Raw genomic sequence first — 15,974 nt, 5'->3', positions numbered from 1 at the left:
CTGGAAATCTACTTTCTTTAACCACTGGTGGTTTCCCCAGTGCCTCCTGTTCAATTTTCAACTTCTCTGTTGGGCATTTATGGCCCTTCGTTACTTGATTCCAACCTACCTCTAGAATATATAATTCTATTTTCTCCCTCAGTGCCCATCTTTGTGGACTTATAAAAGAAAATTTCCTGGTTCTCTTGCTTAAGGCAATTCAACTTGGTATTGCTCTGCTGCCTCCCCCCATTAAATAGGAAAGGAGATAAGCTGAAGCAGTACTCATTTAGTCTTTCCTTTTGTAAACTTCATAACAGGACTAAAAGTGTGTATCCAAACCCATATGCTGCTGTGGTTACTGATTACATTGTACAAAGTGTAACCTTTTTATCCACAATTCTTGGGGACCATCTACCAGATTGCAGAGGTGCTGTAATCTCTCTCTCTCTCCTCTTTTCTTTCTTTTCTGCTCTCTCTATACATAAATACGTAGATAAGACAGATGGTAATTACCTTGTTCTTTAGATGTACAATACATCTGTTTCCTTTAAGGCAGGGGTGAGGAACCTGTGGTTTCAAGGCCATATGTGGCCCTCTATGTCCTCAAATGCAGCCCTTTGACCTAATGCAAATTTCGTAGAACAAATTCCATTAATAAAAGGATTAGTTCTGTAAAAGTTGGACTCCAGTTTTGGACTCAGAAGGCTGCACCCAAGGACCTAGAGGCCACATGTGGCCTCAAGGCTGCAGGTTCCCCACATTTAAGATGTCAGATTTTTTCAGACATATATAAGCAGTCTAGGTTGTCTTTAGTCTTTACTACACATTTTACTTTGAAGAATACTTAATTTTTACTTCAAGTTTCACAGGCTACTGTCTGTCAGTGGATACCCCTTCTTTCAGAAGTAAGCTCAGTACAACTTAATCACTTCAAGGCTACATCTGAAGCAGTTCTGTCACCACTTCTCTAATTCTTGTTTGATCTTATGGAAACCTAACATATACTAGTGTTTAGATCAAGCACAAGGCTTCGAGAGAGGTAGGGGACTTAATTTAGTTTTCATGCAAATGTAAAGACTGGCTGTTTATCTTCAGGCATCAAAATCCAAAGGGTTGAGAAGGAAATATGAAGTTGGTTATCATTGGAAATTCAGGCAGGAAGGTCAGAACCAAATTAAGAAGAAAGATACAGGGAGTACTGGGGAAGTGACTATTTGTCTGACTCAATCTATCTCCCTGAAGCTTTGGTTTTTTATTACAACTACATGTATTTCCTTACCCTCCCTTATACTGACATAATATTTTGCCCACCATGCCATCTCCTGACTCATCATATTGTGTTTGGACTCTGTAGCAACACAGACATCTATGAATAACCTCTGCTCTTCCTAACCACATACACTCATATTGGCGTAGAGGGAAGACAGATCCAGATTTTAGCCCCAAGGGGCTATAATTGCACTGTTCCTTTTAGCCTAAATAGGCCCAGTCTAAAAAAAAAAAAGAAAAGAAGACAAAAAGAGAGAGAAAAAAATAAAGAAAAAAATAAATAAGGAAAGAAAGGAAAATGGAGAATTCTGAATAGGTCTAAGATATTAGTTTGGGCTCAGATTGGACTGACTTCAGAACTATACTTCTAGGTTTGCAGAAATTGCCTTTTTTAATTTAAAGCAGATCATTTTTCAAGTCACTATTGTATTTCTTCTTTTAAAAATATTTTTAAAAAATTATATGTGTATTGGACAATAATCAGCAATATAAAAATGTGCACATACAAAGGACAGAAAAAAGAACAGCATAGGAAACTGTGACTCTACTTATGTACAGCTTTTCCCCAAGCATACGTTAAATTTAATACAACATCAACATTGCTTTTCTTGTCTATGTCCCCTCTGAACCTCCTCCTGCTGTGTTCTATTTTTCTAAACGTTTCATTGATTCTCCTTTTTTCTTCGTTATTGTATTTGCAAAGGGCTCTTTTAATCATTAATCTAAATGTTATTTGCCTGTATCTCTGATCTAGTCCTGAATTAGGTGGGTCATAATCTAGTTTGGACAGGTACTCCTAGTTCTGAGTGTGTAGGGGAAATGACAGAAATTATGGGCATGTGTATCTCTGCCCTCACTGTGGAGGTAGAGAATAAAGAGCTTCTGGTAAAGATGGAATTCATTTTGCTTTGGAAAGCTTCACATAAATATATTCCCAATTCAGTTGAACGGGAATTTATTATATGTGGAAGGCCATGCATTTTTCCTTGGTTGGAATATCACACATAGCAACTTACTAAACCAATGAGCAGGAGTTCACCTTTGCCCTTGTTATTCAGGTCAGTATAATTAACACTGTGCTTATCCACATGGCTGTCCTTCCAATGCTTCTCTTCTCCAGGCTAAATATCACCACTTCCTTTGATTAGTTCTCACACGGCATGAACTCCAGATACTTAACCGTCCTGTTTGCCTTCCTCTTGATGTGTTTTAGTGTTTGTCTGAAAGGGTCTCGATGTTTGTTAGCGGCTTTCCTAAAATGTGGTACTTAGAATTGACCACAACTCTTCAGATGTCATTTGATGAGGGCAGAGGATAGTAGGCTTTTTTTTTTCTGGACTCCATATTAACACAGCTGAAGTTCGCATTAGGATTTTTGTTATTGTTATTTTGTTTTGTGGGGTTTTTTTTTTGGTGTGTCATGCTGCAAAGTGATACTAAGCCTATAGCCCACTAAAACCCCAGAGACTTTTTCACGTGAACAACATGTTGTCTAGACATGTGTCCCCTGTTTTGCACTTGTTTCAATTTTTATTTTTAAACCTAATTATAGGAGTTTACATTTATTCCTTTTCAATTTAATCTTGCTCAGTCCATTGTTCCAGCCTGTCAAGATCTTTTTAGATCCTGACTCTGTCATCTAGTGTGTTATTAACTATCCCTCACAGCTTCCTGCCATCTGCAAGCCTGATAAGTCTTTTTATGTCTCTTTCTAAGCTTGGCATCACTGATAAAATGGGGAATAGAACCTGACTAAGAACAGCTCCCTGGGGCACTCTGCTTGAGGTCTCCCTTCAGGCTGACCATGACCCATTAATCACAGCTCTGTAGGTCTGGTTATTCAATCAATTCAGAATCTAACTATACTATCATCTAGTTCACATCTTATCGCTTTGTTCGCAGAAATAGCAGGAGACTCTTTGTCAAAAGATGTGCTGAAATCTAGGTAGATTGCAGCTCTGCTATTTCCTTAATCTAATATCTAAAGCTCCCTCACAAAAAGAAATGAGGTTAGTCTAGAATTGTCCTTTATTTTAATTTTTATTGATACATTTTATTTTGGCAACATAATCATTCCCAGTAAACAGCCTACCACGTAGGTCTTTTTCTTTAAAAAAATCAGTTAAACAAAAGCTATCTAACATAGTGATTGAAACTGACAACGCAAATGTAATATTCTGCTCTTACAGTCCGCCATTTCTAAGCAGAAAGGAAGTGTGTTCTAATATTGGTCCTCTGGGAACAACATTGGTCATTGCATTGAACACAAGGTCTGTTGTCTTTTTAGGCTGTCTTCACTTTTATCATTTTCTTTCAAGCATTCAATCCACAAGCCATATTCTGTGCTAGGCCTGGGGATATAATGATAGTGCCTGTCCTCAAGGACCTTATATTCAAATCAGGGAGACGCCATACATTTCTATTGGTATCTACAAAACATATACAAAGTAACCATGGGCTTTGGGGGAGTAAGGCACTAGTAAATAAGAGCAGGTTTGGGTGCTGGGCAAGAAAGGCTTCATTAGAACATGATGTTCAAGCTGAGTCTTGATGCAAATCAGTGATTCCAAGAGGCGGAGGTGAGGAGGGTGTGTGCTCTAGGTACCAGGGATAGCCAGGGCACAATTATGTAAATTGGAAATAGCATGTCATGTCTGAACATGCTTGTTCAGACCTGAAGGCCAGCTTGTTCTTGGATTGTAGAATTCATAGAGGAGTGATGATAAGGCTAGAAAGATGAGTGACTACATCATGATAGTTATTAAGGGTGCTGTTCTGGCTTTGCTCTATTCACAGTGTATCGATTCATACAAGTCTTTTTTTTTCTCTGGGTTCTTCATATTTGTTGTTTTTCACAGTGCAATACTAATGACATGGCTTTCTAGCTGTTTCCTGTTCCCTGTCTCTGTCTTTGTACAAGTGGTTCCTCAATTTTGGAAGGTACCTACTTCTCCTGTCTACTAGAATCCCTAGTCTTTTATAGTATAGCTCTGAATCCACTTGCTAAATGAAGCCTTTCCTGATCCCTCTTCCCTTCGCATTTGAATTGTTTATGCCTGCTACCTCTTAAAATTATTTTGTATGTATTTTGTATTTGCTTAATTGTGTTCATGTTCTTTTGTCCCAGTAGAATGGAAGCTCCTTGAGGGTAGGGATGATTGCATTTTTGTCTTTGTACCCTCAATACTTAGCACAATGCACACAGTAGGAACTTGATAAATATTTCTTGAATCAGTTGAGCTTGCTCCTCCCTGACATCTTCTTGGCAGCTGCCAAGGCCTCAGAAGACTTAACTCTTTCATCTCTGGAATCTCTGCCTTGGGTGCCTGAGGTTCTGATTGGTGGGTGCCTCATGTGAGATCCACTTTATCAGGTCAGCTGTTGCAACTTTACCTCATGCTATCTGCATGCCTATTTGCATTCTTTGATCAGAATTTGATCAGAGCAGCAAGCAATCATTACTTCAGAAGACTGATAATGAAACATAGCTCCCATCTCTTGACAGAAAAGTAATGGACTTGAGATGTGGAATGAAATATGCATTCTCAGAATTTGTTTTGTTATTTTTTTTTTCTGGACTAACTTGTCACAAGAGAGGCTTCTGTGAGGGAATGGGGGGGTGGAAGAGAGTAGTAAATTAGTGGATAGTGTTAGATATGCCAAAAAAAAGCATCAGTAAGAATTTTCGATGCAAAAAAGAAAAAAGTTCAGAAGATGATACAAATAGAGATTTGTTACTACTCTGTTAAGATATACATATATACAGATGAAGGGGTGATATCTGGAGAATAACATTAAGGGGTGAGAGAGGATTATACTAGGAGAAGGAGAAAGGGAGAGGTAGAATGGGGCACATTATCTCCCACAAACCAGACAAGAAAAGGTTCTTACAGTGGAAGGGAAACAGGGGAAGGTGAGAGAAAATGAGGGAATCTTACTCTCATAGGATTTGGCTTAAGGAGGGAATAACATACTCACTCAATTGGGTATGGAAATCTGTCTTGCGCTGCAGGAAAATGGGGGAGGAAGGGGACGAGAGAGCAGGGGGATGATAGAGAGAAGGGAAGAATGGGAAAGGGGTAATCAGAAGGAAGTGCTTCTGAGGAGGGACAGGGTCAAAGGAAAGAATAGAATGGATGGGGGGGACAGGATAGGATTAAGGGAAATAGAGTTAGTTTTTCACAGCATGTCTACTATGGAAGCGTTTTGCATAACTGCACATGTATATGTCCTGTGTTGAGTTGCTTGCCTTTTAACTGAGGGTGGGAGGAAGGGAGAAAGTTTGGAACCTGGAGTTTTAGAAACACATGTTTAAAAAAATATGTTTCCACATGCAGCTGGGAAGTAAGAAATACAGGAAATGAGGTACAGAGATCTATCCTGCCCTGCAGGAAAGTGGAAGGGGAAGGGGATAAGAGAAGGGGGGAGGAGAGATAGAAGGGAGGTCAGACTGGGGGAAGGGGTATTCAGAATGCATGCTATCTTGGGGTGGGGGGAGGGGCAAGATGGGATGAAAATTTGGAGTTCAAAATCTTATGGAAGTGAATGTTGAAAACTAAAAATAAATAAATTTATATAGAAAAATAAATAAATAAGGGAGACAACAGGTAAACAAATATTTGCAACCATAATAACAGCTAGCATTTACGTAGCTCTTAAAGGCTTGCAAAGCAATGTGTGAGTGTGTCTATCTATCTACATACTCATTTTATCTTTGCAACAACAACCCTGGGAGGTAGGTGCTGTAATATTACCCTCATTTTACAGATGAGGAAGCTGAGGTAGACAAATTAACTGATTCGCCCAGTGTCTGGGGCAGGATTAGAACTCAGGTCTTCCTGATTCCAGGTGTAGTGTTCTCTCCACTGGTTTACCAAGGTATATTTAGATTAGTTGAAAGGTAATTTTAAAGGGATTGCAGTGTATGCTGAGTGAACTCAGCAGGAAAAATCAAGCTTTGGAAATTCAGAAGCACTTAAATTGAAACCAAATATGCCAGGCAACTGTTCTGAAAAATCTCTTGTAAGAGGAATCCTCTCTCATCTCAGCCTCTCTATGAATCAGTGCCTTTCCTAACGACAAGCCATTTGGACTATTACCAGAGATTAAGAATAGAAGGAATGCTTTTTTAGAATGATTCTTTTTGTGTTTGTTTAGAAGGATTCTTAATGCCTATACTCTGTAGGCTTCGCACAGATATAAACACTATTTCCAAATTTTAATGTTCTTCAATACTATGGATGCAAATATAAATGGATGTATAAGATTTTGTTCTAAAAACTAATATTAAAAATATTTGTAGAAAAAATAAAAAACAAAAAAAGATATACATATATACACATATGTGTTACATATATGCATATAGAACATATTTCTTAAAAAAACTATACAAAAGTTAACAGTTTCTTTATATAAGCATCTTTTTTTGCTCTCTTTTGTATACTGAAACTGTTGCATTTGTTGATGAATGCTAAGCTCACAATAAAAAGAAATGTATTTTTAAAAGGGACCCAGAGATTTATGATAGCAGAAGTGTCTCTTGTCAGGACTGGCTGCTAATTCTGCTCCATGATGGGTTAATAGTGGCTGGTTGTGGTCCAAGGTCCTAGAGAGTGACCAAGATAATTGAGAAGAGAAAAGCATGAACTCTCCTGGAGTCTAGTTTGCAATGGATTTGCAATGCTTATCCTTTCTCCTGAGATTTTGGAACTGCACTTGATGACCTGTCCTATGGGAAATATGAGTCAAACCAAACTATATAACCACTCCTTCATTCTTCTTTATTCCTTCCTCATTCTTGTCACACTCATTAAATGTGGATGTACCCCAAGGCTCTACCTGGGGTCCTCATTTTCTCTCTACACTCTCACTGGACAATGTCATGGGCTTAAATGAACAATTCCATAAAGATGAATCCCATATCCCGTCTTAGCCTCTCTCCTGAGCTCCAGTCACATGTCATCAACTGCCTAATGAACATTTTGATCTGGGTTTACAGTAGGCACTCAGCATGGCTCAAACACAACTCATCTTTTCCCCCAAACCCATCCATCTTCTGAACTTCCTTTTTACTGTTTACCATTCTTCTAGTCACCAGAGTTAACAGCCTCAGTGTCATTCTTGACTCCTCATACCAACATGGCCAGACCATTTCATTTCTAACTACATCATTTCTTGCACACACCCCCTCCTCATCAGTCATGAGCTGTCACCCTAATTCAGGCCCTTATTATTTCTCTCCTGGATTATTGCAACCATCTCGTTTTTGACCTCTCTTCCTCAGGCATCTCCCCATTCCAATCTTCCTTCACATAGCTACCAAAGTCTTTTACCTAAAGTGCACATTTGACCATGTGAACACACCATACTCAACAAACATCAGTGGCTTTCTATCCCTACTAGGATCAAATATAAACCCCTCTATTTGGCATTTAAAGCTCTTCACAACCTAGCTGGTATACTTACACAGTACTTCCCTGCACACACTCTGCAATTCAGCTGGATTGACCTACTTGGTGGGCCTTTCCACTAGTTGTCCCCAATTCCTAGACCTTACACCCCTTTCACCTCCACCTCTAAAAGTCATTGGTGTCCTTCAAGGCTCAGCTCAAACGCTGCCTTCCATATGAAGCTATTCTTGATACCCACACTTGCTAGTGAGTGTACTCTCTCCTCAAACTACCCTGCACAAATTTGTGCAAATTGTATATATTATGCATGTAATTACATATATGCATGTTATTTCCCCCAGCTAGGTGATGAAGTAAATAGAGTCTGCTTCTGAAGTCAGCATGACCTAGCTCAAATCCAGCCCCAGAACCTTACTGTGTGACCCTGGGGAAGCCACTTAATTTCTTTCTGCCTCAGTTTCCTTGGGGATAATAACAGTGCTTACCTCTCAGGGTTGTTGCAAGGATCAGATGAAATAATAGCTACACAGTGCTTAGCACATTGCCTGGCACAAGGTAGGTACTTAATAAAAAATCGTTTTCTTTTTTCTTCCCTTTTTCATTAGAATATAAACTCCTTGAGGGGTGGGAACTATTTTCCTTTTGTCTTTGTATCCTAGTGCTTGGTATCATGTCTGTCATATAGGAGGTTCTCAGTGAATGCTTGTTGATTGATTGAAATGACTGGAGTTTAAGAATGGAGGGTTGCTGACTTTCTGCCCTAGAGAACAGAAGACTCACTCATCTCTTCTGTTCCAGCAAAGCATACACAAACCACTAGTGTGAACACAGGAGTTCTTACTGAGTAGCCACATTTATATATATATATATATGTACACACACATATGCATATATATGCACACACATATGTATATACATGTACACACATATGTATATATACACACACGTGTATATATATATGTACACACATGTATATACACACATGTATATATGTACACACATATTATATATATACACACACATATGTATATACACACACACATGTGTATATATATATATGCACATATATATAACCTATATCAGGATAATGGTTAAATTTCTGTCCCTGGACTAGACCTCCAAGATCCTCAATATATACGCCTGATAGGCACCATCCTGCTTCTTGCTAAGCTGGTTCTGTACTTTTATCTGCCTCTCCTAGAGGGACTTTAGATTGGCTACTATCTTTCCTGCCTGGACAGAAATTCCAAGGTATTGACCACAAGAAGAACTTCCATTTGACAACCATTTTGTCTTGGAAGTTGGGATGGATTTGTGTTGACCCCTTGTCTCTCCTTAAGAAAAGACGGGGGATCCTCCAGATCCTGTTTTAGACCTCTAGGCCAAGCTAATCAAGACCTGGAAGATACACAGAACCCTGAAAGACTAGAGGGACTTGCTCTTATCTAGTTCTACTGCCATTCTCCCATCCTCCATATGTTTCAGAGTTTACCAATGGTGCCTCAGAAATTACATCTGTTATTTCTTTCAGTTCTCAAGGTATGGCTCATCTTGGCCTGGTATTTTGCATGCATTAAAGAAAGCTTATACTGCCTACTCACTTGTTTTGGATTTCAATTCCTTGTGACTACCCATTTTATGCTATGCGTAGTTCAAGGTTATTCTCCCTGGCAGAGAAAATAGTAGACTAAATGTTGAATATTTCTGTCTTCTTTTGACCATCTCACATCTTCCATTCCCCATCAATCTAGAGTCATAGTTCTATTCCTTCTTTGACCTTCCTCTTGTCCACAAGAAAGGTAAAAATATCTTTTTGGTTTTCCTTAGCATAGATTGCTTACTTAAGATCATTTTGACCTAAAGACAAGTACTTTGGAACTTTTGAATGAGATCTTAGATGGTCACTTAGTGACTGAAACAGTTTAAACTGACAACCTTGCTTAAGCCCACACAATTTACCATTTGACTATCGTTCTGAGTTTCCCTGGAAACTGTTAGACTCATTATTTTAAGAGTTGATACAATACTACTGTCCTCTGTATTTGTAACGTTACTTACAGTCAAACCATTTAGAGGATCGCTCAGGTATTATAAGCACCTATGTACCATCTACATTTTAAGTGATCCTAATATAAAGATCACAGGCATCATAGACTCGGATATAAAGGTAACTTTTTTTTTTAACAGATGAGGAACTGAGGTGCAGAGAGGTAAAGGGATTTTCCCAAAGTCACATGAATGACTTTGTAAGTGGAAGAGCCAGGATTTGAACTGAGGTGATATGACCCAAAATATAGAATTCTTTATATGACAACTAGTATTTAGGCAGCTTTGTGGATCTTTTCATAGGCATGAAACAAGATAACTATCTATTTCCTGACCCTGAATCGTGTTTTTTTTTTTCCTTAAAAAAAACCGTTGGAGGAGCTAGGTGGCACAGTGGATAGAGCACTGACTCTGGAGTCAGGAAGACCTGGGTTCAAATCTGGCCTCAGACACTCGATCACTTGATACTTACTAGCTGTGTGACTCTAGGCAAGTCAGTTAACCCCAACTGTCTTGAAAAAAAAAATTGTCTTACACAAAAAGAATAAAAAGTCAGCTTCTCATTCTATGAATCTTTAATGTTCAATTAACAAATGTTAGAAAATCATGCTGATTCAGGCTTCCAGGGAGTGTGAAGGATTGCGCTGCCCTGTTCTTTCCCCTCTGGCTCTGCAGTCTCAAGAATGTGTCCTCCTAAGTCTTAGAAGGAAGAAAACTTTCCCATCACCTCACTTCCTGATTCTCCTCTGAAACTGGGCTGCTGGCCAGTGTGAGCAGAAAATCGCTAAGCTGTTAGAAGGTTAACAGCCAACAGTTTGCTCTGAACCTCTCAAGTGCACTTAGGAAACTGTAGCAGCAGAATGGCACCAACTGTGAGCCCTAGAGAATATGCTTGAGCTCATTATTCCACATAATTACATATTAAAATTGCTTTGAATTCCCTGAGGACATAATAATGTGGTAGGGGGAGGTAGCCAAAAGCATGCTGTGTAACTGGAGAAATGTTGGAAAAAAGATACCTTGGGATTGGAAATTTGCCACAGAGATTTAGCCCTTGATTGGAAGCCATGAGGGCTGGGTTTGAATCCTATCTCATTATTTACAGTACTAACTATGTGACCATGAACAAGTCACTTAAACTTTTGGGTGTCAGATTCTATATTTGTCAAATGAAGGAGTTGTATTAGATGATCTTTAGAGTTCCTTCTAGTCCTGATCTCTATTATTCGAAGATTTTTCCCCAAGTGAATGATATTTATGTGAATAATGGAGACTTGAATGAATTACCTAATACTTCTGGTTTTCACTTAGGGCCAAATTTTGACTTGTTGGGATAATGATGAAAGAAAAATAGAGAAACATGTAACATATGACTATAAAATGAGAAAGAAGAATGGTGGTTGTTTGAAGGAAAGAGTACAGTATATGGAGTCAGTGGGTGGAGGAGTGGGAGGGAACACATTTATTAAACTCTTACTATGTACCAGGCACTCTTCTAAATGCTTTACAAATATCTCATTTAATCTTCACAACAACCCTGGAAGGTAGGTGCTACTATTCTCATTTTGAAGATAAGGAAACTGAGGCAAATAGAGGTTAAATGACTTGCCTGGAGTCATACAGCTGGAAAGTATCTGAGATCATATTTGAATGTAGGTCTTATTGAGTCTAGGACTGGTTATCTACTACATTACTTACCTTGCATGGTTTGGAATCATAGCCTTGATGTTGACTAGCTGTGTGACTATGGGCAAGTATTCTTCTGGCTATTCAACTGCTCAGTTGTCTATGAAATGGGTATAAAAGTAGTTATAACATCTGCTACTACAAGGTTGTAATGAGGAAAGCAATTTGTAACTATTAAGTGCTAAGTAAATGTGAGCTTTTATTATCATAATATAATATTATACTATCATTATATGTTTATTAGGGCAGCTAGATGATACAATAGATAGAATACCAGGCCTTGAGTCAAGAAGAAGACGTGAGTTCAAATCTGGCCTCAGACACTTACTAGCTGTGTGACCTTGGGCAAGTCACTTAACTCTGTTTGCCTCAGTTCCTCATCTGTAAAAAGAGCTAGAGAAGAACATGGCAAACCATCTTTGCCAAGAAAATCCTAAGTGGGGTCATGAAGAATCATACATGACTGAAAGAACTAGCAAAAAAAAAATTACTAAGACACACAAATTAATCTTATTTTCATGTCACAATTTAGAAAGCTCAAACAGGGCCAGGCTGACATGTTAGCAGCTAAGGCAGCTTTGCCACAGCAACTCCCACTTCTCCTTTCTCAGAACCCGTATAAAACCATTTATGAGAGATTCATCTCAGCTCAGGGGAGGAACTTCCATGTTACAATACTATTATGTGAAGATCTTCAATTAAAAAATGCAAGAATACTCTGTAACTGGCAGCTGAAGACAATAGTGGATGGATATCACCAGATAGTAAACCAAAGACTACAGTACTCTCCCAGCCTGGTGAGCTTTATGATGGAGTTGAAGATGATTTTGGAAGTTGTACTGAAGGATAAATAAGAGCCGTATGCACTGCTATCTCTTCTTCATTACTACTTGTTGAAGTAGTAATGTCCTGTTGAAGAAATAGAAACTATGGGTTGGGATGAACTTGCTTATGTGGATCCTTCCTTTAGCACCATCAAGTTAAAAGCCAAAGACACTTCTGGGAGAGAACATCTAATCACTCTCAAGCTAAAGGCAAAGGATCTGATAGAATCACCAAATCGGTATGTGGATTTATCACTCCCATTTTCTGTTTTCTGGACATCACAGAATTCATTGATAAACATTCATAATCAGCTTTTGGTGGCATTAGAATCACTAAAGGCATTCTTGGATGTCATGGATGAGATTGATCAGAAGACTTGGATTCCTGAGCCAGAAAAACCACAGAGTGCAACTGTGAGAAGAATTGCAATAGGAAACAATATTTCAATACAGATGTAGACCCCAGGCATCCCACGATGCTTCCTGAATGTTTCTTTGTTGGTGCTGATCATGTGATAAAAACCCTGGGAATTAAGCTGAGCAAGAATACACATACGTGGGATCTGGAAAATAGCCTAACACAAAATTTGAAAAATGTTTTAGAAATCGAATTTCCAGTACATGCTGTCCTAGAAAAATCTGATTTCACAATGGATTATGGAATTTGTTTTGCTAGGTGCCATCCCATATCAAGTGTATGATAATTCCCAGTGTGGACAGCCCTTCCATTAGACCTGCTTATATAAGTGGTTGAGAGATTTGCTGACTGGCAGGCAGTTTTAACATCATCTTTGGTGAATGCCCATACTGTAGTAAGTCAATTTCATTAAAAATGTCTGGAAACCCTGAAACAAGAACTTGAAACATATCTTTGGTAAAGAAGATGAAATTATGAAAATAACCAGAAGGAATTTAGCAGACGTCTTAAAAGAAAATACAAAGAAAGAACTAGTAAAATCAAAAGAAAAAATATGGTTAAGCTGTAGTGATACACATCTGCCTTGGTCTCTTCACTGAGTGTAAGCTGAGAAATAGTGGCCTGAAACCCTGTACTCTGATTTTTTTTTTTAAAGCTCATAGCCTTTTTTAAAGTTCATAGGTGAGTGGGCATCTCATGTGGATAAGAAGATGGATGCTCCCTGGATATACCTGGACTAGGATAATCTTGATTTAGTCCATGAAACAAGCTTGAAAAATGCTCGTAGATGGTTTTATTGTGGAGCTTTTTTATTCCTGGTAAAAATTCTTGATGGTGCTGATGTTTGTATCTTCTCACTGTACTTTGTTGTGGAAGAATAAATACATATTTAGTTGACAGATTTATACTAATGCTAAACAAATGATCACACAGAAAGTTCTTATCTTTATGTATTTTTGAACTTTTTACCCCAAACTTTTCAAATAAAGATACCGCTATAGAGAATTTAGAGGGATAAAGTCACACCTTATAAATCCTAGCTATTGTGCCTTTAGTTCCTCTAGGAATACTTGCTGCCTTCTCATGTCCCAAGAGCCTAAGGCATTTTAGGAGCTAGGATAATATTCTGTGGACACTTTAAAGGAAATGCATGAGAGAATTCTTTTCTATGACCTTTTGCTTAGGTTTGCATTATAATCAATGTTGGTGGGGGAACTCTGAGGACTAACTTCTTTTAGGCCTAACCTTTTATCTTTTAACTTGTGGGTTGCAACAGGAGAGGGTACTGTAGCTTGTGGGATGTGGGGGTGGCATGAGTAATTGTGGGCAAAATGAATCTAGTGACCATTTGGGCATGGGAAACTGTGGGTGTAGAGACTCCTTTGGCCTTAGAATTCAGGCACAATATGAATGTAATGGATACTTTTGGCATTTGAAAAAAATCATCCCCACCTAGGTTTAGAAAATTATAGAATGCTGTTAAGTGGGAGAGGTCTAAGAGATCATTTAATCCAATTTAGCCTTGTAGACCATTTTATAGACAAGGAGATTGAGGCCCATAAGGCTACAAAAATAAGGCAAACTAAGGTTTAAAAATCTTTTTTAAAGTCATTATATTACTCTATTTGGGTATAATTGATAAAGTCAGAGAGAGGTGCTATTATTAGCTTTATGTTAAGCTTGAGGCAACTGAGGCTTAGAGAAGTTAAATGACTTAACCAATGTCACGATCAATTAATGAACAAGCATTTATTAAGTGAAAATTCTGTCATAGGTACTGTGGAGGTGGCTGAGGATACAAAGACAAAATGAAATGATCCCTGCACTCAAGAGCTATTTTTCTTTTGGGGAAGACAACACGGACATATGTAATTATGTAGAAAAGATATACAAATGTAGAAATGAGATTATTGGTGCATTATTTGAGGAAAACTATCTTTAGCTTTTTAGTTTGTATGTGCTTTGTTGCAACAGAGCGCAGAAAATATATACAAAATGAAATTGGCAGAGGGAGGATGCTGGGAGCTAGAGAAGGAGGAGAGCTTTCACGTCAATCATGTTGAGCTAAATTTTGTAGGATGTGAGACATTTTAACAGTTGGAAGTGGGGAGGAAGTGAATTCTGGGCGTGGGTTACACCTATGATAAAGACATGGACAGGACATGCAGCATTACATATGAGAAACACCATGAAGGACAGTTTGGCTGGACTCCAGAGTGCAAGAAGAGGAGTAATATATAAAAAGGTAGGAAAGGGAAAAAAAAAAGGTAGGAAAGGTAGGCTGGGGCCAAGTTGTGAAGGGCTTCACAAGATAAAGAGTAGCTTAAATTTGATCTTAAATACAATAAAGGATCACTGGAGTTTACTGAATAAGAGAGTGACAGTCAATAAGGGTCTTCCCAAAACCTTATGAGATATATACTACTATTATTCCTATTTTACAGATGAGAAGACAGTGGTTCACAGAGATTAGTCAGCTCATTTGGAGTCTTACAGCAACTCACAACAACCTTGGGAGGTAGGTATTCTTATTAATTTACAGATGAGAAAGCCAAAGTTTGGAAAGAAGTTAAGTGAGAGACCCAGAGTCTCACAGACAGAAAGCATTAGACTGGGGATTTGGAACTCAGGTCCTCCTCCCATTCCAAGTCCGACACATTTTTTTACTGTACCCTAGTCCTGCCTCTTGTGAACTCTGTGTGAAACAGACAACTAGAAGGAAGGATATGATGAAATTGTCTTCTGGGAGCTCTGTTGCAACAAAGCACACAGAAACTAAAAAGCTAAAGATAGTTTTCTTCAAATAATGTATCAATCATCTTAAAACTCTATGGTCTGAGCAGCCCAGTAGAGCTGAAGGATTTCAGGGCAGAAGATGAAAAGGAAGACAAAAGAGAAACCAGAAATCCGAATTGCTAAATTCCTCTTTCCTCATAAGGAAGTGTCTAATGGTTAGCTCTGCATTTATGGGAATACGATCCTATTCCCACCTTTTTGCTCTGAACGTTGTTGTGTCATCATGAAAAGTGCTCTCTCTTAATCTTTCAGGGTCACATAACTTTTCCTCTGGACTCTGGTTACTCATGTGTGAATTACATCATCCCTTCTTGCCAATGAAATCAAGGGCTTTTCATTAATGTGAAAAGGCCTTATAGTGTCTACTTGCCAAAAGTATTAAGAAAGTGAGGAGCTCAAGATGATGATGATGTCAAGGAAGATCAATAAGAACATTTTTTTTAATGTTTACACTTCAATTGATTTACTGCATAAAAATGTACACTAGCTAAAGAGGGTGCTGCTAATTTTTGTTGTAACAAAGGAATAGTAACAGAGTGGATG

At 38.4% G+C, this 15,974-nt stretch overlaps 1 pseudogene; it reads left to right on the top strand.

Annotated features, from left to right (window-relative positions):
- The first annotated feature begins 11,950 nt into the window (after nt 1-11,950).
- LOC110215029 (E3 ubiquitin-protein ligase FANCL pseudogene) lies at nt 11,951-13,719 on the top strand (annotated as a pseudogene).
- The last annotated feature ends 2,255 nt before the right edge of the window (nt 13,720-15,974 follow it).

This window comes from Phascolarctos cinereus, unplaced genomic scaffold (genome assembly GCF_003287225.1).
Source record: "Phascolarctos cinereus isolate Bilbo 61053 unplaced genomic scaffold, phaCin_HiC Scaffold_726;HRSCAF=1367, whole genome shotgun sequence".
Classification (NCBI taxonomy): domain Eukaryota; kingdom Metazoa; phylum Chordata; class Mammalia; order Diprotodontia; family Phascolarctidae; genus Phascolarctos; species Phascolarctos cinereus.
The sequence above is the reverse complement of the archived record's forward strand: the minus strand, read 5'-3'. Positions and strand labels throughout refer to the sequence as shown.